Source organism: Cavia porcellus, unplaced genomic scaffold (assembly GCF_034190915.1).
Source record: "Cavia porcellus strain 051 isolate PalLab524CR breed Dunkin Hartley unplaced genomic scaffold, mCavPor4.1 scaffold_34, whole genome shotgun sequence".
Lineage (NCBI taxonomy): Eukaryota > Metazoa > Chordata > Mammalia > Rodentia > Caviidae > Cavia > Cavia porcellus.
The window spans coordinates 10,685,513-10,711,878 of NW_026947517.1; the positions used below are offsets into that span (position 1 = coordinate 10,685,513).

Consider the following 26,366-nt stretch of genomic DNA (forward strand, 5'->3'; position numbering starts at 1 on the left):
CCACACTATGCAAAATCACTTCAGGATAACAAAACACCTATGTTTGAAGCACAGAAATTTTCCATGGGTGTTTTGGAAGTTGCACTTATGAAAAAGCCACCACCAAATGTTTCATAATTCACAAACCTATGAATGTAATATTTTTGGGATCACGATTTTGTCAAAATGGAGAATAAATTAGTGGCTGTAAGGGAAGGCAGGTGGGTGAGTGTCGCAGTGAAAAGGGCTGTGGGTGTGTTTATAACAGGAACACAGGAGATCATATTGTGAAACAACAGTTCTGTATCTTTGCTGTTTTATAACAAGTCAAACAAAGCATGTAATATAATTGCACGGAAATAAAAATGCACAAAGCTTACAGACAAAACTGGTGAAACAAGAATACTTTGGCAGATCAATTGTACCATCCTGAGGATGACATTTGATATTTTATGATAGCTGACCCAGGTTTCTTACCATAGAGGAAAATGATCACTAAGGAAAACCACAGAAAATGTGAAAGCCCTTCTTTGCACCATGGAATCTTCCTTCTGGTACATGCTGATTCCAGGTCCTTTCAGATCTGACTGCTTGTGTTTTTGTCACAGGTCATGTGTCACCTCACCGGGTTTTCAGAGCTGCACACCTAGGGGTCTGCAGCTGCCCCTTGGAGCACTCTGCGTTATTTCACGACCGCACCTGCTCCTCCCCTCCGCACTGGTTTCCACGCTCCTTTCCATCTCCCCTCAGACTCTAGTAGGTGATTTTCACACTGCAACTGGGTCCTCTCCGAACTCTGCTTGCAGCAGAGTTGCTGAACCTCAAAGTCCCTCCTCTATTCATGGCAGCGCACAGTTTGCAGAAGGATGTTAATCGTGTTGCATGCCCGTTAGACTGGAATCAGAAAGTCAGTCTGAGTGTCCTTTGGGTGGTTCGTCCCAGGTTCCAGGTGTCCATTAAGCAAAGCGAGCACCATCCGCCCTATGGTGGTCCAATCTAGTACTGCAGCCCCACGTTTAAAATAATGACATAAAGCACACTCCTGTTTGGGTGTCCTCAAATTAGTGGCATTCCGTGTCTCAGTATACCTGGCACTGCTAAAGTGTAAATCCGTGTGGCAGGAAACAACAGAGGCCAAACGATTTGGACCTGTGGGCACTGGGACAATGGAAAGACACTTGAATTGTGGCATTGCCTCTCAGTTTATTTCCCAGCTGGCAGGCTGACTGCAAGCCATATACATGTGTTCATGTTGAGATACGCTGCTCACCACTACTGCTGCTTCCATGGTGAAAAGGACAGGACCAGAGCCGAGTTACAGGCTTATCGTGTCTCTGAGGACATTAGGAACTTTAGTGAGTTTCCTGGAGGGAAAAATGACTTGTGTAATGTTTGTATCTTGAAGCTGCAGTTAAGTACAGCATCAAAATCTCAATTTCCTTGTCTCATTCTTACCTGCCTTTATTTATTCCACCCTTACTCACTGTGATGACGTGTGTCCACCAGCACAACAGGTCCTATTAAAGCCAGGAAGCCTGCTGCTATCACATGTAAGGATTAATTCAATCAGGCAGTAAATCTGTTGCACATCAGCACAGAGGGGCTAAACCTAAACAAACTCCTTGGCCATTTATCTCTTACTCACTAAAGCATGTTTTGTGTTTTCTCCTGAGGGATTCAGGGATTACAAGTCATTTTTGCTTAAAAAAGAAGAAACTGACTATTCAAGGTGCCTAGAGATGCCCAGTGGTAACTAAAAACAGACAAACTTGGCCTCTTGGCCCTCATTTTAAACCAGTGTCTTCCATTGCTTTGAAACTCTGCATCACATCCATGCTCAGGCCTGCACACAGACACCTTAGTCATTTAAGGAGTGTCAGTCTAAGCCCTAGGAATACCAATTTTGTTACCCCTAAGTTTACTTAACTTATTTCATCCACATGCTGGCTAGAGAACACAGAGACAAGAGTAACTAAGGTCATCTCGTTATGTGCAGCTTATACAGTGTTCTGCTCTGAACCTCCTACCAGGGTGTTAGAGGCTTACAGTCATCACCCTGAACCTGCAGGGAATATGGGTTTCAGAAGAGCCTCTGCAATTGGCACACTGTGCATGCTCTCAGGCTCCCAGAACAGAAGCAGAGATCCCATGTCAACGAGTGATGCCCTCAAGGTTGGACTCCCCCAGGAATAAGAACTTGTCCTGAGCTACTTGCAAAATGAATGATCAGCCAGACCCTGGCCCACCTCAGCGGCCCCATGAGCACTGGTTCTTTCCTGCAGCCTGATCTCTGACAGTGTCCCTGCCCGGCATCTCTCCTATCTAAAGTCACTTTCTGCCTTCCCCATCTCCCCTTTATTTCCAACTAAAGCTTTGCTTGTCTTTCACATTTGTTAGTCTGGACCCCATTACTATTACTGCTGGGATGAAAGACCAATGCCAGGGCTGGCAATGCCCATCGTGACCCACCCCTCTGAGTTGTGTATGCACAAATCACTGAGTGCATTCTACAGATTTCCCTATCCGTTGTTTCCCATAGGGAATCTTCAGTCAAATTTTGCATGTCTGTGACAGTGGTAAAGTGCAGTGATGCTATGGGTCTCCTCACCACTTACAAGGAGGAAGACAGGCAAATACAATGGACGGCATGGTCAGCAGCCCCTCTGAGTGTCTTCTGGTAGCACTGAAGCAAACAAATCAACTACGCTCCATTTTGAAAGAAAACATGAATCTTGAAAGTTACTGGGCAGGTCCTAGTGAAACCCCACAAGGGAAGATGGGGCTCACAGGGAAGTTTGTCAGATACTATAATACAAAAAGATTCAAGGATACATCAGTGACTGGCATGGGCAGGCAAATGTATTAGACAGATTCAGATAGAAACAGTGAGTGGCCTTAGTGTGAGGAGCCACAGGAGGTGCGGCTCTCACAATCAGGAAACCCCATTAACAGAGGAACGGGGCTTTCATGGCTTCCCTAGGAGCAGCAGGCATCATGACTGTGGGCCCAGGCATTAGTGGGTCTCCTGTGGGCGGGATATGGATCCCTGGTGATTCTTGCATTAGCGGGACCTGGAACCTCCTCTGCTGCTACAGGTCACCTCTCCTTGCAGTCAGTGTGAGGGATGAGTGGGGAGAGCGGTGTGCACTCTGTCGGTAACCAGAGGCAGAGGACACACACACAGGAGTGACTACTGTCCTCATCGTCATGGGGTAAGAGGTGGCAAATGAAGTCTGTTTTAAGAGGGTTCCCGTCCTATTGCAGCACCATGAACACATGGAAGTCGGCATTTGAGACTCTAATATATGATCACAGCGTTCTAAAAACCAAGGAGAAGATATATTGAACATTACTATTTAAAATGATTAAAATAGTAAGTGTCATATAATTTGACACCTTTAAAGTCAACAAAGTCAAACAAAAGAAAACAATTTTTTAACTTTATATCTTGGAATAAGAAAGTGTCTTGTGTTCTGAGTAGCCACAAATGTTAAAAACCCACAGATCAGCAATTTGTACAATTTTCCTCCTCTCCAGGCACCCAAAGTGAATTACATTAACATTACAAAATAGCTGGACGTGGTATCTCCAGCCCACAGTCCCACCATGTGAGGGGCAGAGGAAGGAGGCCGGTGAGTCTGAGACCAGCCCCACCCCAGCTTCACACACAGGAGACTCACCTGGGCACGGAGGAGCTCAGGGTGCAGACCAGGCCCTGCCACAGTTACTAGCCATGACACTGACTCTGCTGGTTCCTCTCACCACAGTTTTGGGGAGAAGGGGTTTTAGGAACACTGCAGAGACACCAAAGCTCTTACCACATTTGCAAGGCAGTCTTAGGTGGACATGATGGGAACCCGAAAATGCAAAAAGTCTTACTGAAAATAAGATTTTATGTTGTGCATGTGGGGTGTGCTGCCCCAAAATATGGCACTTTGGCACTTGATAAAACAAGAGGACCTGGAACTCTGCACCACCTTCTCCTCTCCCTTTTCTAAAGCACAGGGTAACTCCAGTATGGAATTGCTCACCTTTCAGCCAAGCGAGTCAGAAAGCCTTCACATGAGCAGTATGCTGCCGAATACAGAGGAAATACAGCCTTGTCACTAGAGGTCAGGTTAAACAATGGAATTTGCACACCAGGATTGTTGAATCATTCACAGATTAGTGTCAAGAGCCCACAGGTGTTTAGTCACTTACAGCTCACAATCATTCACCGATTCAGCCAGTCTGGTAGCAAAGCTCCCGCACTGCCCTTGTCTTCATCGCTTCGTTTTCTTATGAAGCGCCCTGGGTCACATAAAACCCTCAACAGATTTCTACCTGTTTTACCACTTTTCTCTGTATTGCAAGAATACTAACTGTGGAGCTGGGGATTTAGCTCAGCGGCATAAACGCCTGCCTTGCAAGCAGACAGTCGTGAGTTCGATCCCCGGTACCCATAAAAAAAAGGAAAAAGACAAAAAAAAAGAATACTAACTGCAAACCGTGAAAATATCTCCGGTAGTTATTTTCCATTATGGGGTGCATATATCCACGTTTGTTAAGGAAACCTTTCTACTTCTGTAACATCATAAAACCATTAGGACATTACACATACAGAAATCAGGCCACACTGTTCTAGTAGGGTTTTCTTTCATGGAACTTAAAATTTTATACTTGTGTGGTCACAGATGTGTTTACAATTTATTAGAAAACTTTTAAAGGGGTAAGTTTTACTCATTTAAACTCTTTAAAGCATGACTTTAAAAAGCACATGTATTTAAAGTCGTGAAGGTCAACCTAAACTGTGCTGATGAGCACAGATCAGTGGGTTGGGGCCAGGGTGGAATGAATGAAAGCAGAGGAGCCCAGGGGCACTCTGGGTGTGAAGTGGGTCCTTTAGGCCCTCACACAGAGGAGGCTGCATTGTTAAGCTTGATGAACTCTGCATTTCAGTGTAGGCACAGTATTGAGTACAATAGGTAACAACAGATGAAAATTTATACATTTCACTTAAAGTGCATGTTACTTTAAAATATTCAGTTATACACTGTCTAAACAGGAATTACCAGTGCACGATCCTGTTTTTAAAAGTCCTTGCTGGCCTGAGGCAGGTCAGGCACTGCGGGCAGGAAGACGAGGAAGCCTTGCTACCCGACAGACACTGCAAATGCCAGGGTTGCTCCTGGCACCCCAAGTCCGTGCTTCACTTCTCCTGCCTTTCTAACAGCTTTACAAACATTAAATTTCCATTTTATCTTTCAGTATACCTTGGTACCTAAACCATACATTACAAAAGTGTGTCATCACTGATCTTTCTTTTTAAAAAAAATAACTCCATCAGTGGGTCCGCACCTCTGCAAGTGAAACCAGCTCCTGAGGAGACATCTGCACCCAACACTATGGCTACAGTGTTTTTGTGGCCACCAAGGTGTGGCTTCATGCCAGTGGCTCCCTAGAGATGAGCAGGAGCTTCCTAGAGATGAGGAGGAGGCTCTCAGAGCTGGACCACTCCTCAGCCACCTCAAGATTAGAGTGCTGCCACCTGGAGGACACTGTCTCAAGGTAAGGTAAATGAAGAAAGTCATGACTCCAGTGAGTGATAACACTGTCACTCATGTGCTGTCTAAGACAGTTGTTCGCAAAGAAAGTCGGAAATGCCAGCTGCTCAAAGAAGCCCAAAGCACCAATCAGTAAGGAATGGGGAAACTTGGGAAATGGGTACAAAGCTACCCATGACAGTACAGTTACGCCCGAAAGCTGTGAGGCCAGAGCTTTCAGGCTCCCCATCTCCGGGTCTCTGCAAGGGATTATTGTTTACATAATTTTGCCCATGTCTGAGAGGGGGGCCTCGGAAGGTAGAATAAAATCTTGGCTGCTTCATCTCACAGAGTCACAGCACAGTGATGAACTGTGGCTCTCTTACATTTTATTTTTGTAAGAGATGGGGTCTTATACTAGGGCAGGTATGCATTTTGATGGAAGAGGTTTGAGGACAGTAAGGATTAGGTTTATGGTGAATATTACATATCAGTAAACAGAAGAGTCTGTCTGGAGCTGAACTGCTTGCTCTGCAGGTCTTTCTCAGTGTTCCTGTAATCTTTGCTCTTAAGTAGCCTCAAGTGTAAAAGCTATCCTATCCTGTCCTCAAGTTTCTATGGTCCAGTGGATCGCATCCTCCCACTGTTCAAGCCTGCATCCCAGAATCACACAGCTAGCGTTATACATCTTACATGAGCAGTAATTCAAACTCTGTCATGATTTGCCAGAAAGAGAGTCAGGCAGTCTGGGGAAGGAGTTCAAGCCTAGATACTTTATTTCCATTAAAATGTCAGCTAGGGCTGGAGATTTAGCTCAGCAGCACAAGCACCTGCAGGGCAAGCATGAAGTTGGGAGTTTAATCCCCAAGACCCCCAAATCAGCTAAATGAGGCATCATTCTGACTCTATTCTACAGAAGAAAAAACTGACACTCAAATAGGTGAGGTGATCATTTCTGGGTTTCACACTTTGTGAGCCAGACAGTTAATGTTCAGTGAGGCATGATTCTGACAAAATACATTCTGATAATTCACAGCTGAAAAGAGTGAAAATGGATCCATGCGACTCTGGGAGTGACTGGTCATGGGAGTAAGTGAGGCCCCTACCAGCTGCCTGGGTGAGGCCACCACCTTCCACTGTGCTGAATGCCCGCTAGGTACATGGTGCAGGCTTCCAGGATGCAGGGAGGGAACTGGCTGTCCTCATACCGAGGTCTCACTGTGAACCATCTAGTGACATAGTCACACACTTTCATATCCTCCCCAGCGTTCAGGATCTAGTTTAGATGCAACCCTGTCTGGATGCCCTTATAATTTCCATGTACCCATCACAGTCTGATGGCTCAATCAGGGAAACTGGCAGAAATGGTCATACAGAGACAAGTTTGGGGCAGGACAATTTCTATTAGAAGAAATCATGAGACTTACTGATGCCTTTGGGTGTAAAAGAAGAGGTGCATTAGTGAGGAAAATGATTCCTATGTCGACTTTTTTGTAACTGATGGAATCCCATACTAGGACAGGGAGAAAGAGTGGAGAGGTACATTTGGAAGGAAACTGAATGGAATTTATTAATGGATAGGTTTAGCATGTTTATTACACATCAGAATAGCAGTACAGAGTGCAGGGGGAGTGGGAAGTTTTGTTGACTGAATAGAAAAATTAAAGTTATAGCATGGCAAAGGAGCTTCATTGTATCAGAGAAAAGGTTAAAAAATTGGTGCTAACATCTCTGCTAAGCTTTCCAAGCACAAGAACTCTCAGCGATGACCCACTTGAGTTTGTTCCCACATTGTAGGGAACTGAGGTATACAGAATTCCCATTCTGGTCCTGCTCCTCATTATAGACAAGAACATCTCAGGTTCCCAAAGTCCACGGATGACAGCAAAGAAGTTTGGTCTGAATTCTTGCCCAGATTCTTGCTGCTGACCAGAAGCTAAGCTACTGACATGGACTCTAGAAAGAAGGTGCCTGTGGGTGTCTGACTGGAGATGGCCTGCACTTCCATTTTAATTCTGGAATCTGCCCCCAATCTCTCTGTCTCCCTTACTGGCATCACCTTAGCACGGTTAGGCTTCCCGCAGGGTCCTCGTGTTTCTGAGAGTCATGGCCAACTCTGTTGTCTGATGAAACATTGAATCCATCTCTCCCACTCCCAAAAGCTGGAAGTCAACATTCTTTTGCTAGAATTACAAGGTGACATAAATAACTGGAATGCTTGGCATTCACCTTAATGTCAGCTAGAACCTTCCTAGATTAGGTGTGGAAAAGCAACTCAAACATTATATATAATTTATCTCATGCAGAGCCTTGGAAGATGGCAAGACAGCATCTGCTGTGGCCTCACCTTACACACGTGAGAGCTGACACCCAGCACAGTCTCTCAGTTAAGCAGTAGTGCCTTGCAGGGGTCATTACTTAGGCCATTACAGAAACCATGAAACACACACTATTCGTGTGGTGACGAGATGGGGAAACCAAGGATGCTGCCTGTAATGCAATTCGGTTCACAGTGCCCCACTTAGAGAACAGACGTGGAGCTGATTGCTTTCTGTTTAAAGTTGCTGTGGGGAGTTATCCCTGTACCCCTACCAGGGAACCTTGAGATAGCTGCTCCTACTCTTTTTTTTACCAAGTATTAGGGAGATCCTGCAAACAAGCCTCCCCTGTGTGTATTATGTATGATGTAGGTAGCTTTTATTGGATGCCATAGTGCTCACATTGAAGACATTCATACTGATTTGAGGGTTTGCTATGGCCTTTTGTTCTCCTGTTCCTCTGGTCTTCAGCCTCTCTGTGTGTGCTTTGATCTTCTCTTTGATGCTGGAGCATGTGTTCCAGGACCACATGGTCCTCCCTGCCCACTCAAGTGCTAGGTGGGAATTGGCTAAGGGGCTTGGTGACTCGGGTGGGGCTCTGTCCTCAGTGCTTCTCTCAGTGTTCATTAGGTGAGGAATCACAGGAATCAGGGTGTCTTTGACTTGAGTAGCTCCAGATCCCCACAAAATATCCTCCACTCACCAGGCTGACCTGCAGTGGGACCCTGACCACTGGAATTCTGGAAGCTACTAGTGGGGAGCTGAGCCTTAGTTTACTTACATCACTGAGTGAAGCATCTTGTGCTCACTAGCCACCTTCATCCCCTTCTCTTATAGATGCCCTCAGCACTGTGCTATAAAAAAATGACATTACACCCTATTACGGTCACTGATCATATTGCTGTGTTATTGTGGTTATTTATTTGCTTACAGTCATCTATTTTTCTCCATTGGGGCCTAAAAATAAAGCAAGCTTTCACACAATTTAAACACTATATAGTCATATTTTCTTTTTCCTTTGATAAAATCTTAGGAGCAGAATTGCAAGGTTACATAAAGATATGGCTACATTTTAAGGAACTGACAATATTTTTCCAAGATATTTGGAAATATCCATATATCCTCCACATATTAGTTCTAATTCCTTACTATTATTGTCAAAATTTATAAATTTTTAGTCATTCTGGTGGAATCTATTATTAAATATAAAACCTGGACTTGTATTGGCACAAAATCAGAACAACCCAAAGCCCATTAAGTTGTCTCAGTTTTGATAAAGGGCCAAAAACGTGTGGAGAAGGGTAGGGCACCTCCTTAATACTTGGTGCTCTGAGAACTGGCTGTCTACATGGAGAAACTGAAACAAGACCAACCTCTTTCAACATGCACTAAAGTGCAATAAAAATGAATCAAAGATCTAAATATGAGAACAAAAGCAATCTGCAGGACAAAAATAAAATTCTTCATGACAGAGGTATCGGTTCCACACAGACTCTTCATTACACAAAATTACCATCAAGAATCAACAAATGAGACCGCATCAGATTAGAGAGATTCTGCACAACAAAGGACACAACCTCGACTGAAAATCAACCTACAGGATGGGAAAATTTTTTGCCTCAGACAAAGAAAAATACCTAGAAAAAACTCAAAAAATGTAGACACTCAGAAATGAAATAATTAAAAAATGAGCACCTGAAATGAGCAGACTTCTTGGAAGTACAGATGACAAATAAATACACTTTAAAATGCTCAGCACTACTAGGCAGCAGAGAAATAAAGGTTAGGACAGCACTGAGAGTCAAACTTACTCAAGAAAGACTGGCTACGTTCAAGAAATAGAGCAACAAATGCTGCAGAGAAAAAGAGAAACAAATTCTATGGGGGGAAAGGAACCTTCTGTCTTATTGGCAGAAATGTAAAGTGGAAATGCAAATTGAATTGCAAAATGGGAATTAGTGTAGAGACTGCTCAAAAAACTAAAACTAAGGGCCAGGGATTAATTTTTTTATTTTATTTTAAAGAGATTAAGACAAAACAGGACATAACAGAGCAGATCAGAACAGAACAATGTAGGCAAAACAGTGTATCACCAGAAGACAACCCATAATTAACAGTAACTACCACGATGTATCTTTCTTTGAAATAGTTGAGCATAGCTTCATATACAATAGTATCAAACAAAACAAACAGTATAAAACCATTCAAGAGAATGAAATCATTGCAGGTCTTTCAGAACTGAACAGCAGAGAACAAACAATGGCTACTATATTATCTCATTTTCCATAGCAAATAAGTTTATACTATCATACATAATAATATCCAATAAGATATAACACAACAGAGCCAAAGGAAACAGAAAAACAAAAGCATAGTAGGACTTCAGAGTAAGATGATACTAAATCAGCACTGGCTACAGATAATAAAATCAAACAAACTAGGATGAAACCATTCCAACTAATGGATGTAGACATTATAAGGCTTCAGAGCAATGTAATGGGAAAACATGATCACTATAAATTCTTATGTACTTTTACCATTTCTTGCACTAGGGAGACTATGCGGTATTTATACAGGCGAGTTTGAGTTATTTCACTTATGAGTATGGTCTCAACTTGTGTCCATTTATTTATAAATATCTCAATGTGATCCTTCTTTATAGCTGAGTAGTACTTCATTGTATAATAGGCTGACCCTGGGGCTTTCCAGTAGGGCAGGAGGAGGAGGAGATGGAGGAGAGAGACAATCAGAGTGGCTTTACCTTGCACGGTCAGCTGCATGCTCCTGTGTGCCTGGGAGAGCTCTCAAAGGTGCACCACATGCTGACCTCTGTCCACTGCTCCAGCATGCTGGGAAGCCCCAGAGTGAAGGCATGCCCCGAAAGAAAGCTTCTGGGCTTCCTTCTACTGGGGATTACAGTAAGTGAGTTGCCCTGGGGTCCGAAATCATCAAGCCCTGGGCTTGATTCTCCACTGAGTGTGCACTGCACCCTGAGATATTTAAGGCATTGATGTTTTTAGAAGCCTTGGAAACAACCAAGGAGCCTCAAGGTTTGAAGAACTAAGCACTTGGCATACTTCAGAATATAGAAAAACATGGGACTGCTATTGAGACACTATAGTGACACTGTCCTGGCTTCAGCCCTAGGGTCCTCCCTGGGAAGCAGGGATGCAGACATTGTCGTGGCTGTGCTGCAAGGGTCTCATGAGAAAATGCAGGAAAGTGCAGTCCAAGAGGTGGGGGAAACCGAGTATTTCAGTCTCTCTGAAGCCCTGATGCCTGTGTGTCCTCAAGACTTTCCCTCAGGGCCCCAGATCACTTCCACTTAGAAGCCCCACGACGCAGATGTGTGCTTTGTGTATTTTCCTTGTTTTGGTTCCTGTTTGGCTTTTTTTTTTTAAGGAGAAAAAAGAAAAAAACAGAAAAAGGGTACAAGTTATACAGAATTTCAGAAAAAATAAACAGTAGGAAACAACTAGTTAATAGATTACATATTGTCATCTTAGAAATAATAGTTCAAGTTACAAAATTAAAGCATACAGAGTGGACATTCAAACAGTGAGACTGCAAACAGTTCTGTTCAATGATCCAATAAAACTCGGTAATATAGTTACCTGTCTTATACACTTAAATATACATGCAGTTATGTCCTTTAGAGCACTTTCTTTTCCTCTCTTTTGTACAATGACAATTACACAATTACTTTTTTTTGAAGAAAGTAAACCAAATGTGACATAATAGGACAGAGTCAGTCAAATCAAAAGGATGGACATAATAATGTAAAAACAAAATACAAGGTGATCAACAATGGTTACCATTAATGCCTCTTGCTATCTTAAAAAGAATTGCCTATATCATCAGTTATAATAAAATTGAACAAAACAGTAAAGAACAACTCTAACACTATTCCACCACCAGGTGGCAGACCTTGTCCCATGTGCTAGTTGACAACCAGATTTGGAAAGATCCCAAAAGCTCTTTCGGGTGGAATGCCTGACTGGGAAGCACCACAGCTGCAGGGATGATACTTCCCAGGTTATGCGAGGGCCATCCGCCATCATCATCTCTGTCCTTGCCTTCTACAGGCCAAGAAGAAAGTGCAAACTCATGCAAACAAATGCGTGAAACTGAGAAGAGCAGGCTTAGAGTGAAATGAAGCAAAATGCTGTGAGGCGGAGCTGGAGCTCAGAGCAGATCTGCTCCCAAAAGGTCACAACTTTTCCTGTGACCAGAAAGACAAGAGGAGCCAGCCTGCTGGGTGGTATCTGGAAGCAGCAGGCTAGGGGTGAGCATCCATGTGCAGAGACTCAGCAGCACAGGAAATTGTTCAGAGGTGAGGTTAGCAAGGCGCCCTGTAATGCCCAGGTTACTGGGAGCAGAGGAGGACAGAGAGCAGTGGGGAACCAGAGCCTGAGACCCACAAGCCTGTGCTGTGAGGCAACATTACCCTAATCTTACTAGCCTGAAGGAACTCCTTTACATGGTGGCACACACCTGTAATCTCAGCATGCAGGAGGCTGATGCAGGAAGATCACTGTGAGTTGAAGACTAACTTAGGCTTCATAGTGAGACCCTGGCTCAAGACAAAATTTAACATTTACTTTCTCCCAGATTCTGTGTGCCAGGAGCCAGATACAGCTCAGCTGGGTCCCTCTGCCTTAAGCTCTCTCAGGAAGCTGAAGCCCTGGTCTCAACTGAGGCTTGCCTGGTGGGGATTCACATTTTTGTTAAATTTTTCTCAAGCACATTTATTATAGAAAACTTGGGAAATCACAAATAAACCACCGAAAACTACCCATAACTGTTGTCTAGAGTAAACATTTTGTCATATTACCTTCCTCTTTGCACATGTATATATTTGGTTGAGACTTCATGTTATGTACCTGTTGAAAAAAAAAATCTTTGTTTTCAGAAAAACTGGAAATTTGTGAATTTTACTTGAATTTTAAATCTCTGACAGTGCTGCTTTTCTTTTTTCTAAACAGGGAGTAATCTGTTATGCTTCGAAAGCTTCCTTTTCTGCATTCTCCCCTATCTCGGGTTAAGTAGCATGCTATTACTTAAGAAAAATCACTGTTTTTGGGAAGACTAAGGAAGCTGGACTCCTGAGCACATCCTCTTTGGGGATGCCGGGGTTTCTTATTAAGCTGCTGGCCTAGACCATGCACCCTCTGATCCTGTAGCTGCGCACCTCCACGCAGATCTGTGAAACCTAATTTGCCAGTGGGTAACTTTCACAGGCTGGCTACAGAGCACTTCTAGCATGGAAAATACTGCTGGAGAAGGCTGATCTTGATGTTGTCATAAACAAATAGCTAATGCAATGGGATGAGAAAATGTGAAGAGAACACAGCTGACTGCTTCGAAAAGTTTAATGACCCAGGGAAATGAATCCATAGGATATTACAAGAAGTAAATGGGAGCAGCACAAGGGACGTGACTGTCATCGTAGTGCTTGGTTTACAGGTGCTACGTGAGGACCTTGTGTATATAACACTAGCCTTGAGCCAGGTTGCTGATGAGGGTGTTAAACACTTAGACAAGGTTACTTTGCTTAGGAGCGTACCAGGAAAAAAGGCTCTAGTGTGTGAGTCTAAAAAACTCTCCACAAATATTGGGGACCTTCAAAATTGACTTTGGCTCAACCTTATAAAAATAGAGGTGTCCAGGGATACAGATTGGGATTGATCCCTTGTGAGAAAGATTCTTAAACACATTCTAAAGTATTACAGATTAACAGTTCTCTGTAATAGTAGACTGAGAAAATGATGCATATGTAAATTTGCCATATTGATAGATATTGGAATATTTTTCCCTGCTATCTGCTATGTGACATCTTCACTGAAAGTGATTGTTAGCTTTTTATTTTGTGTTGCAGACCAAACTCAGTGCATGACTTGGGACTCTGTCTCCAGAGGTTGTCTTCCTAGTGAAACAGGAAATCCAGGAAGTGGACTGTTTGCTTTTCTTTTTTTTTTCTGACGCGGCTCCTGACCTCGCTGTGGGTGGGATTCTGTTCTGCTCTTCGTTTCATGGCTTGCATCTCTCTTTTCCTTAGTCTTCAGCACCAGCTCCCCAAGTTGGCACGATCTCCTTTTGTCCTCACACCTTATTTTTATTCTCTTTCTCTTCTTCCTATTCTCTATTTTGTCCTTAATCCATTCTAAATTTTAAGCCCTTTGGGCAAACCATTAGAGGAAGGGGACAAACTGGGAGCCAACAACAGTAAAACAACATGACAAGGGTAAGTCAGTACATCTCAGTTATAACCATCAATGTCAGTGGTCTCATACAGCAATCCAAAGGCACAGACTGGCAGAAGAGATCAAGAAGCAAGATCCCATAATATGCTGTATAAAATAAACATACTTAATTCCAAAGAAATTCATAGACTGAAAATCAAAGGGTGGAAAACAATACTTCATGTGACAGTAACCCAGAAAAAAATTGTGGTAGCTATTCTATTTGAAGATAAAATGAATATCAAGCCAAGACTAATTAACAGAGATAAAGATAGTCACTATATCCTTGTCAATGGAACAATCTAAGAGGAAGATGTAACAACCATAAATGTATATGCAATATATAATGGTGCACCCACCCAATATAAACAATTACTGACAGACATGAAAAATTATGCCCTAAGGGGCTGGGGATTTAGCTCAGCGGCATAAACGCCTGCCTTGCAAGCAGGCAGTCGTGAGTTTGATCCCTGGTACCGATAAAAAACGAAAAAGACAAAAAAAAAATTATGCCCTAATACAATTCTATTGGGAAACCTCAATGCTCCATCATGACACAAAGGCAGATCAACTACACAAAAAATCAATTATGAAATATCACAACTAAATCAAACTTTTAAAAACAATGGAATTAGTAGATGTCTATAGTGTTCCACCCCATAACATCACAATACACGCTCTTCTAAAGCTACACAAGGGACATTCTCCAAAACAGACTGAATACTGGCTCATAGAATATCCTTAAGTCAATGCAAAGAAATTGAAGTTATGCTGTGCATACTCTCAAAACAAAGTGCAATGAAACTAGAAATCCATGCCACAGGAAACCACAGAATTTCATAAACACATGGAAATTAAATAGCACCCTAATGAACAATTAATGGGTCACAGGTGAAATTAAAGATGAAATTCGAGAGTTTTGCAATTCAATAATAGCATCTTGTGGGAAATCAGGAAAGCAGTCTTAAGATGGAAATTTATGGCAGAGAATATCTATATCAGGAAAACAGAGTAAGCACATAGAAAAACTTAATGTTGAACCTCAAAATTGCTAGAAAAACAAGAGCAGGCTAATCCAAATGGTCATACAAGGAAAGAAATTATAAACATCAGAACAGAAATCATCACCCTGGCAACTAAAAAAAAAAAAATACAAAGAAAGTGAAATTGCCAAACCCTTAGAAAACCTTAAGAAAAAAAGGAAACAAAAGACTTAAATTCACATAACTATGAGTTAAAAGGGTGACATCACAGCAGACCCTCCAGAAATTCAAGAACTCTTCTATACCTACTTTGAAAACCTGTATTCTAAGAAGATGGAAAATACAGAAGAAATACAGACTCCTGGATACACGTGAATTACCAAAGCTGAATTAAGAAGATATAAAAATCTTAAATAATTAAATATCAATAAATGAAATGAAAGATGAAATTGAAAACCTATCAGCAAAGAAAAGCCCAGGCCTTCAAGGATTCACTGCTGAATTCTATAAGAAATCTGGAGAACACCTAACACCAACGTTTACTTCTCAACGTTGTAATGAAGCTGAATGAGAAGCAATACTTCCAAATTCGTTCTTGGAAGTAAATTACCCTGATACCAAAACCAAAGAGGGATCCAACTAAGAAATAGAATTGCAGGGGCTGGGGATTTAGCTCAGTGGCATAAGCGCCTGCCTTGCAAGCAGGCAGTCATGAGTTCGATCCCTGGTACCGATAAAAAGGAAAAAGACAAAAAAAATAGAATTGCACACCAGTCTTATTAATGAACTTTGAAGCAAAAATCCTTCATAAGATACTGCATTTATGCATAATGCATAAGCATTTATACAATAAATGCATAAACATAATACAGCATATAAACAAAGCCAAGAACAAAAATTATATGATCATTTCAATAGATACAGAAAAAGATTTTTCAAAGTCCAGCCCCGTTCATGATAAAAGCACTACAGAAAATTATTTCAATCTGATAAAAGACATCTATGACAAACCTGTAGTCAACATCATACTAAATGGATAAAACTTGAAATTTTTCACTCTAAAATTAGGAACAAGACTAGGATGTCTACTGTCTCCAATCTTATTCAATCTAGTTCTGGAAATTTTAGAACAATTAGACAAGAAAAAAAAATAAAAGAAATAAAGATAGAAAAGGAAATAGTTAAATTATCGTCATTCACAGATGATATGATATTCGGCATAGAATATTTCAAAGACTCTACAAAAGGCTTCTAGATTTAATAACCATATATAATAGCACAGCTGACTTCTAGATTTAATAACCATATATATTAACACTGAAAACTTAATAGCCTTGTTGTGCTCGGATAACACACTCACTGAGAGAAATTAGTGGAACAGCACCTTTCACACAGTAGTATCCAAAGAAATGAAACACCTAGGGATCAATCTACCAAAAGTAGTAAAATGCCTCTACATTGAAAACTACAGTACTCTGAAAAAGGAGATTGAGGAGGATGTTGGAAAATAGAGAGACAGCCCATGCTCTCTGATAGAAAGAGCCAATATAGTGAAAATGGCCAAACTTCCAAAAGTGTTTTACAGATTCACTCCAATTCCATTCAAAATTCCAACAGCATGTGTCACAAAATTAGAGAATACAAGGGCTGAGGATTTAGCTCAGTGGAGTAAGCACCTGCCTAGCAAGCCTGAGGTCATGAGTTCGATCCTAAAACTGCAAAAAAAAAAAAAAAAAAAAAAAGAAAGAAAGAAAGAAAGAAAATTAGAGAACACAATCTTCAAATTCATCTGCAACCAGAGGAAATCTAGAATAGCAAAGACAATCCTGGACAACAAATACAAGACAGGGGGCATTACAATCCCTGACTTGAAATTACACTACAAAATTACTGTGATAAAAACAGCGTAACACTAGCGAAAACAGATGCAAGAAACAATGGAACATATTAGAAGATGCAAAAACAGCTCCTGACACACTAAGTGACCTTATCTTTGACAAAGGTATGAAATGCATTCCCTAGAAAAAAGCCTCTTCAATCAATAGTCATGGAAAAACAGGCTTATATAGGCCAAGGGTTAAAACTGGGCCAGAATCTTTCAGCATACCCTAAGCTAAAATCAGAATGTATCAAAGATTTTAATATTAAAACAGAAACATTAAATCTGCTAGAAGATAAAATAAGTAAAATGCTTGAAGACATTGGTACAGGCAAACACTTTCTAAACAAAACACTGACTGCCAGGAGCTTTCACAAAGAATCAACAACCCAGATCTTACCCTATTGAAAAACATGCACATAAGAGAAACCACCCACAGAGCAACCTACTGTGTGAGAGAAAATGTTTGCCAGCACTATTTCAGATTATTATTGAGGGTTATTATTGACAATGTATAAACACTCAAAAAAAATGAATCTTCCCAGATTTAAAGACCAAAACTAAGACTGAGCATCTGAGATGAATACACATACTCAGACAAAGAGATATAAACAGCAAATAAATATTTGAAAAATGCTCAGTGTCACTGATTTTTTGAGAGATGCAAATTAAAACAACACTGAAATTACACCTTTCCCCAGAAAGAATGCCTACCATCTAGAAATCAAATAATAACTAATGCTGGAAGTGCTGCGGGAAAAAGGAGCCCTTCTCCACTGTCGTGCGAACGCAGACTGTGCAACCTCGGGGGAAATCAGTGTGGAGAAACCTTGGAAAAAGTAGGACTACAGGTCCCATTTGACCCAGCCATTCACCTTTTGGATATCTCACCAAAAGAAATAAAAAACACCAAACCCCAGTGATATATGTGACCCAAGATTCTAGAAGCAGATTTTGTAGGGAGCCAGATCTTGAAAATGACATAAATGTCCATCGACTGAGGAATGGATAAAAACATCATATTTTCTCATTAATGTGAGAAGCTGAAAGAAGAAACATAAGTCTATGTCTATGTCTATGTTTATAATAATAGTTAAGAATTTATCCTATTCATTTCTGTGAGTTCACTGAAGAGGAAGATTTGTGCCTGTATTGTTTGGACTATTGAGTGCAAATGTCTTGTGTTTTGGGTGAATGATTAGGAGATTAAAATGCATAATATAGGTACCATTGTTGCCCCTGATTAATGTGTTTTGTAATTTTGTCGTAATTTTTTTCCTTGTTCTTCTTTTTTCTTTTTCTTCTTGAAATAAAATGTATTTGGAGAAAAGAGAGAGAGAGAAGAGAGTTCACGTCAGGAAAGCCAGTACAGTGAGCTTCTCCAGGAGATTCAACAGCATACCAGGTTCCCCTGCAGATTAAGCATCTCCCCCAAATGAGCATAACCATTTCCAATAATAAGGCCCTGAGCTCCTCAGATGATGAGAAGAACCAGGTTCAGAGCAGAAAGCCAGCAGGACAGCTCCTCTAGTAGAAGTCACAGAACCAGCTCTTCCTCTTCTATTCTTCTGGGTATGTTGTGGGCGGTGCTCAGGAGGGCCCCTGCACACACAGCACCACACTGATGCAATTTTTCTGGACGTCACAAGTTCACCTCCAGTTGTCACTCCGCCAAACTGTGTAAGAGGCATTTGCTGACAAAAGTGTGGCTACCACCACTGGGAAGCCACCAGCTACATGTGCCTTTGTCCTGCGCAAGGTGTGCCAGAAAATGCTGTTTGTGTCAGGCCACAGAAAGCTGCACTAAGTCCAGTACATGTTGATTCATGTTCAAGTAGCACCTTGACTGTCTCTGGACATTGATTGACTTCTCTAGCTATGATATCAGGTGAAGTTTCCTTGACAGCATCAGCTCATTCATGATTTTTCACCTTGAGACTTAACACTCATCTCCCACATCCCTACCACTCTGGGCTCACTGGGACCTTCCCTCCACTTGCCAGGGCACAGCCTCTCTGGCTACACATGACTCTGCCCTGGAGATTCTATTACTAATGTTGCCAGTGAGTTAAAAGCAGAACTCAGTCTATAATGTGGGTCTGAGTCGTTGTCCATGCCTCAGAGACCACAGTTTTTTCATGGCAATCTTGAATATTATTTTTAAGGTATTTCATTAGCTGGAAGCCAGTAGGGAAGTCTCATTTATCTGAGAAAGCAGGCAATTACAAGACAGCTTGTACATTCCTGTTGGGTTTTCAAAGTTACTGCATTAAATTGACTTCCATCAATTTTCCTGTGATGAAATTGGAGGTCTTAGGCAGGGCAGCCTGGAGCCAGTACACAGTGAGGTCTGAGCTTATCCTACTGCCCTCGTGTCTGGCAGCCAGGAATGGGACTTGTCTTACATGTGCCATGTGGTGCTCATGCACGTTTTACCCCAAGAACTCAGCACAGCACCCAGGGGCCACAGCAGTCCCCTTCAAAAACACTGGGTGGATCTGAGTAGTACCCTGGCTCTGAGATTGCTAAGAAATGGGTGGGGGGAAAAAAGTGCTCCTGCCTGGGTTACAGAGCCTGAGGGGACTTTGCCTAGGCTTCTCCAGGCTTCTTCAGGAGCAATAGGAAGGTGCTAACGCTGTTTGCAATGAATATTCACGAGTGTGTCACTCTTTATCCCTCAAGTCATGTTCTAGGAAGAGCTATGTTACAAAAGCATCCTCCATGGAGGCATTACCAGATGGGAATCATATGATGCTGTGATGTTTTCAGACATTTAGGACTGATTGTGAGGAGCAATCTCAGCACAGATTCAGAGATGAACAACCACATATGCAACGTGAAAGAAAGCATGAACACAAGGACTCTTTAACCACTGGGTCAGGCCATTGTAGCTCAGTTAGAAAAGGAGGGGATGGGTCACCCCCTCTCACCCTGGCATTCTACACTATCCCCTGTGGCTATTCCCGACTCCATTATCCTAAGAGAGATAAAAAGTAGAATAAGGAAGCTTAGGAGATGCAGATGCCTGAGGTGAGCGCACATTCAGTGTTAGACCTGCTAGCCTGACCTTCTGGTCAGCATTACCCTACTCCCCCCTCACTGGAGGCCTGAAACACCAGCTGGCAAGCACATCTCAAGATTCGGGGAGGCCCTAAGCAGGTGTCCAGCCTATAAATACTAAAACCCTAAATTATCAGCACACTATTGTTCTGTTGCTGCTTTTCTGTCACTTGGTGTGTGCTACACATTCATTTGCATAGCTGAGCCCTGAGCGCAACCTCTTACATATTAAACAAATGGAGCTGCTGAGCATACAATTGGCGATCCTTTCTCATGATGCACAGGGGCTGAACTACTATTAGCCCCATGCCCTGCAGCAGTGGTTGCGAGAGCCAAGGGAGAGCTTAGGCAAAAGGAAGTACCGTGCTCCTTGGTGCATGCTGGGCTGAATTTAGGATGTCCACTTGTCCTACCATAGCACAGTAATTTAAAATAGCTAAAAGCATTACTAAAACTATAAATGTTTTTAAAAATTTAAGTGTTGTAGCAAAGCAATTGTTTTTTAATTTTCTTGACTTAAAGAAAATAAATTTAACAAAATTGCCATACGATAAAGCTAAACTGAAGCTGATTGTCCTGGAAAAGATTTTCCAGGCTTCTGAGCATTCAGTCGATGAAGTATTACAAGCAGTAGAAATTCAAATGCTAAAATCATTTTACAATCATCTCCAGATTCACCACACCAAGAATGCTGGCTTTTAATGTATTCTTCATACCGAATCTCCATAGAAACATTAAACAGAAAGTAACTTGCTTTATAATGGCATGAATGACATTCAGGAGACCTACATTCTAGAACATTTACCACTAATCCTGCTTTATTGGCACCATGTCAATATGGTGTTTTTCATTATTTTATCTATTGTCATTATAATTCTTTATCAGGAAGTACACAAAAATGAATCATTTCTACTATTTGTCTATAAAATATGATCTCTAATAATATCAGTAAGTGGTTATTAATTATTTGAAGGATATAATTAAACTTATTTTTGATGACTTTGTAAAATATCAATTGTAACTTTTTGTATCTAAGACATACCCATGAGGAACAAAGCAAACTTTAAAAATACAGCTCCAAAAAAAAAAAAATACAGCTCCAGAATAAGTGAAATGACACTTACTACAGGCAGTGAAATCTCTGTCTAAGCTGTAACAATGGAAAAGTAAAATTTACTTTGTACCATAGACCTATTAGGCTAAATGAACTTCTATTCTGTGTCCTACAGGTGTGCTTAGGTTTCTTATTTAAGCAGCAGAATTATTTCACTGACTGAAGTCAAGTGAACTTCTTTGAAAAAATGCATGTGATGGAAAACACCTACGATCCCAGGATCTGGAAATCTGCAGCAGGAGGATTGGACGTATGATCCCCGCCTGGGAAATTTAGGAAGATGAAATCTCAAAATTAGAAACAAAAGTAGAAAACAACTGAAGATGTAGCTGAATGTAAAGGCCCTTTGTTCCAATGCTAGTGACAGAGAGAGGAGACAGAGGGAAATTTTGAGGGTTTTTTTCTTTTTTTTTTTTTCTTTTTTTTTTTTTGTAATAGGAAATGTACCCATGACTCATGACCTCACACTTGCCAGGCAAGTGTTTGTGTGACTGAGCTAAATCCCCAGGAGGCAGAGGGTTTTTTTGACCTTGCTGAATCACTGAGGCAGGGTTCATACTTAGGATCCTCCTGCTTCAGCCTTCCAGATACTGGGATCACAGATGATTTTCATCACGTGCATCACTTCAAAGCAATTGATCCTACTGCAATAAATGAAATAATTCTGCTATTTGCATAGTATGTCAATTTTATGGTATCTTAACATAAACAGGGAAATCTGGAAACTGGATGAAGAATTCTATAAAATTTTTAATAAACTCTTCAAATTTAGCTATTATTCCAATCCATTTTGATTTTCATTTTTCTTTTAAACATTCATGGTCAAGGTGATTCTCTCTTCAAGATACCTGTGAAATTTCAGTCTGTTTGCCTTTGAAACAGTGATGATGGACAGATTCTTCACCATTTATACCCCAAGCTGCTCAGCAGGTAGTGGGTGGCTGAGTCCTTCGTCATCCCAGTACCTACTGACCCATGGCCTACTTGTCAGCAGCCCCAAATTAAATTAAATTTAACTAGCCTCAAATTAAAGTGGGCCATGTATATAGATAAAAAGGAAAAAGCCTTCATTCAAAGCTAGCTCTGAGGCTGAGGAAACTGTTTTCATGAAATCATGATGCACTGTGTAGAGGTGGGCAAGAGTTTTACAGTAAGGAATAGAGAGTAGAGGAGCAGGCAGAGACATTCAAATCTCCTCACACAGTGGATCGCTGTCAGCCATCTTCAGCTCATTGTCCAGTTTTTCTAGAAAGGAAACTGAGCTCCAGCCACTTTGATGTCAGTATCTGCATATTTTTTAATCATCTGAACTGAGGAGATGTTGGGGAGCTGTTTATGCCCTAAGCCTCAGGAAGCCACTTCTCACTAAAGGAAACAAAGTGAAACATTTAAAATTTTAATTTCCGGTGCCACTTACAGTTCCCTTTCTGATTTCAGCCTGTGTCCTGAGGCCTCAGGTGTCACACCACCTGCCTGCTGTCCAGAGCGGGGCCTCTGCTTTGAGTCCTTTAAAGCCACCTGGAGCACAAGACAAGGGAAGTCAGCGCTTGAACCGCCCCCAATTAACTAAACTTCATGATGTGAATTATCAATGAAAGCCAAGCTCCGGAGATTTTTAACCACACTAACTTACAAGTTAGCAGAGCCTGGGGCTTTTAATCAGTCCTGCATCAGGGTTACCCTTCAAAACCTCAGCAGCTCTCCTTACTTTGGTAGGTCTGGCATACAGGTAACTCTTTGATTCTTGCTAATTGTCCCCCTTATCTCTGAATGTATTTTTAAGACACTGTCAATTAATCATAGATAGCTATGCAGCATGGTGGCCAGGAAACTTTCATACGTATGATTAATTAGAATACACGCTGCATTGCAGTGGCTGTGACACATAGTCACAGCTCTAGTTGTGTTAAATTTGAACAATATCAGATTTAGAAAGAGTGATTCTTATAGTCTGCTGTCATGTATAATCTTTTCTATTTAGTAGTTAACATCTTAAGTTGTTAGAATCTTGACAAGCAATGGTTGCAATGGCCATTACAAATTTTAATCTCTGTTTTATGCCATAAACAGACATAAAACCAGTGGGAAACCATAATGCAAATTTATTCTATGCCATAGACTTGAACTAAGAAACACAGGACCAGGTTAATGAAAGAAAGCCAATATTATTGTGAAGCAAGCTTTAGTTCTTCTAGAAATGTAATTAAGATGATTTTTAAACTACTGTGAATTCCCACTTAGAATAAAGGACACAATTTACTAAGATTATAATTTACTGACACCACTGTAATATTTTAGATACTCAGCAGAATCTAACCAATCTTGAATATAAGGTGAAAACAATGTTTATTTTACAATCTAAGAGTATAAATTTTTGAGCAGAGTGTTTCTTATTAACCCAGAGAAACATGGCTCTTGACAATGTATGACCATACAAACATGCAAAGTAACAATTCAACAAAACCGGTGACTTTCATACCATGTTAAGATAATGCCATAACTAAGATAGTTCTTAGTCAATTTCAAAGTTCTTGCCCTAGGTGTTTTGGGGGTTTTTTGTTTTGTTTTGTTTTGTTTTGTTTTTTGGTCTTTTTCCTTTCTATCGGTACCAGGGATCGAACTCACCACTGCCTGCTTGCAAGGCAGGCGCTTATGCCGCTGAGCTAAATCCCCAGCCCCTGCCCTAGGTTTTAATACATTATTTTTTGCGCTAAATTAGATACACCTGGTCAGAAATTTATGTCTCACATCAGCTCTGTTGCTAACTCGCTGTAATATGGGAAAAGATGCCTGATTAGGAACAATGCTGCCCACCAGGAAAAATGCAAAAGGAAAACTTCCGTACTCACAGGTGTTTGCTGTGGTGGTTAAGGAAAGGAGGAAACAGCATACAAAAACCAAGTTTTAGGGAACATGTTTTACAAATGTTTTCAAGCACAGTTGCTTTACATTGAGTCAAGGACTGTTACAGAAACCAGGTGGAGTGAAGCCCCAGGAAACTGCCTGACATTAGTCAAAGAGCCTCGGCCTTCAGGAGCCCCACTGCTCTTGCTTGCCACCATCCTAACACAGACAAATGCAAAGAAAGCTGGTGTGGATATCATGTTGGACAAAGTGATTTCCGAGAATCTTTTTTTTGTACTCACAACTTCTTTTTTGCCAAGCAGGCAGCTACACTGCTGCACTAAACCCCCAGGCTCAGAGAACCGTTTTGAGGGCAGTTCCATGAAATCAGAGGGTGCCTTCTGCTAACATGCTACAATGTATCACAACCAAATGACCTTCTTCACGTCATGGGTAACTACAAATATTTAGAGAGATGCAACATGGCACTTTTAGTTCTGAGCACTTTGTGACAGAGCTCCTGACAGGCACCTTCAGGGCTCTGTGTTCCTGAAATCTTTCCATCTAAGTTTGTTCACCTCCAAGTGATAAAAGAACATTGAGCTCTATATTGCTTCACTGTAGCTCCCCAATCAATATTGGGACTGATCTCTGATGAAAATGACATGTGAGGGGAGGGCTGATAGTCACCTTTACTTTTGGGAGTGTTGTGTGTTTTATTCTCAGTGAGAACAGGGGCTTTCCTTGGGGATTCCTAACCACATTTATGGAAAGTGCATGTCCTCCCTGAGCCCACAGCTTTGGGACAGAGCAGGAAAGGGGCCACATCCTGTAGCTTCAGGGCTGCATCCCCTCCAGTCCTGCTGGGCTCCACTCACAGTCCTCATACACAATCTGCTTCGTGGACATATTTTACTGCTGATTCACACACTCACAAGGAAGCCCTAAAAGAACTGAGCCCAAGTGGCTTACAGAATTCTAATGGGCACCAAAGCCTGCTGCCCATTCTAGGCTAAAGGTAGTTACAGGAAGAGAAAGAGAAAAGAAACAAAAGCAAATAAAAGCATACCAGAGCAAAGCCAGCACAAATGAGTACTGCAATCCAAAATAACTGCTAGACAAATAATTTTAACCTCTGAATCTCTTCTCAAGCCAATTAGTGTCCCCAAATGACAGCAACAGTTCCAAGGGACCACCAAGAATGGCACCCTCCTCACACAAATGGCCCTGATGACCACCTGATGTCTCAAAATGTATTACATCCCACAATCCCCCAACAGTGAAGGTCCTTACCTTGCTGCAGGAATGACCTTGGAGTAAATCCAAGCCGTGGGGCCAGTGGATTCTGGGGAGAACTTCCCAGCAGGAAAACAGGCACAAATCTCCCCCTCCCCAGCTCCCCAGCAGCCTTTTTCCTTTTCACAGCAAAAGGGGGAATCTTTTTAGGCTGCCTATGCCGTGAATAGGAAAGGAGGAAAATTCCTAGTTAAAAAAGTCATTCCTAGTTAAAAACGGTCTTGAGTTCAGGCCTTGCTAACAAAATAACAAAACAAAAAAAAAAAACAGTGACCCATGGTGTCCAGGGATACAGCTCAGGGACATGAGCACCTGCCTGGCAAGCATGAGGCTGTGAGTTTGGTCCACTGTCCCGAAAAAAGAAAGTAACCCTGGGCCAGAGATGTAGCTCAGCACCACACAGCCTGCCTGGAAAGCCCAAGGCCCGACTTCATTCCCAGTACCAATAACTAATTAATTAATTAATTAGGAAAGTAGCCCAGCAATAGCTGCCAGCACTACATCCCTGTTCCCAGCATGCATGCCTCTCAAAAGGCGGGACCTGTGTCCCTTCATGCTCCCCAAACTTACTACACTCTTAGGTCCATAGGCTTAGGTTTCTCTGCTTAAGGTTGATGAAATTAGAGGAGGCCATGAGTTTGGAGAAAAAGGGAAAGATTTGCCCAAAGCTGCCTCTGTGGCATCATCTTCTCAGCATGGAGCTGGCCAGGCTCTTTCACAGTGAGGAGCAGAGAGGAGGGAAATGCAGGAGGGTAATGCAGGTCTCCACACCAGATTCCGCAGGGTTAGCCCTCCTCTGTTCTTTGTTCTCTTGCTTTTGTGCAAAGGAAACTGGGCCCCTGGCTTTCTGATGCTAGTATCTGCATATTTTATTTGTTTATCTGAACTCAGGATATGGGAGGAAGCTATGCATGCCCTAGCCTGAGGAAGCAACTTGTCTCTAAAGGAAAAAAGATAACTTTTACATTTTACTTTGCAATGCCTTGGATATATTCTGTCCTTTTTGAAATCTAAATTGTCAACATTGTTTCTTTTAAACAGGAGTTTCAGCTCTATCATTGACTCTAAAATAATTTTAGTTCTTTCCACGTGGTTTTATTTGAGCTCCAGTAAGATTCTTTTACATTCA

General features: G+C 41.6%; 1 long non-coding RNA gene across 2 annotated transcripts in view; it reads right to left on the minus strand.

The window, feature by feature from the left end:
- Nucleotides 1-26,094, minus strand: part of LOC106025130 (uncharacterized) — a 109,921-nt gene extending 83,827 nt beyond the window's left edge. The window contains exons 1-3 of one of the 2 annotated variants that reach the window (XR_010045480.1): nucleotides 25,808-26,094; nucleotides 25,235-25,392; nucleotides 22,515-22,615 (exon numbers count right to left, since the gene is read on the minus strand). This is a non-coding gene — a long non-coding RNA (uncharacterized LOC106025130). Of the gene's footprint in view, nucleotides 1-22,514; nucleotides 22,616-25,234 lie in introns of both variants that reach the window. The other variant, XR_010045479.1, reaches the window with a different exon arrangement.
- Between the last annotated feature and the right edge of the window lie 272 nt (nucleotides 26,095-26,366).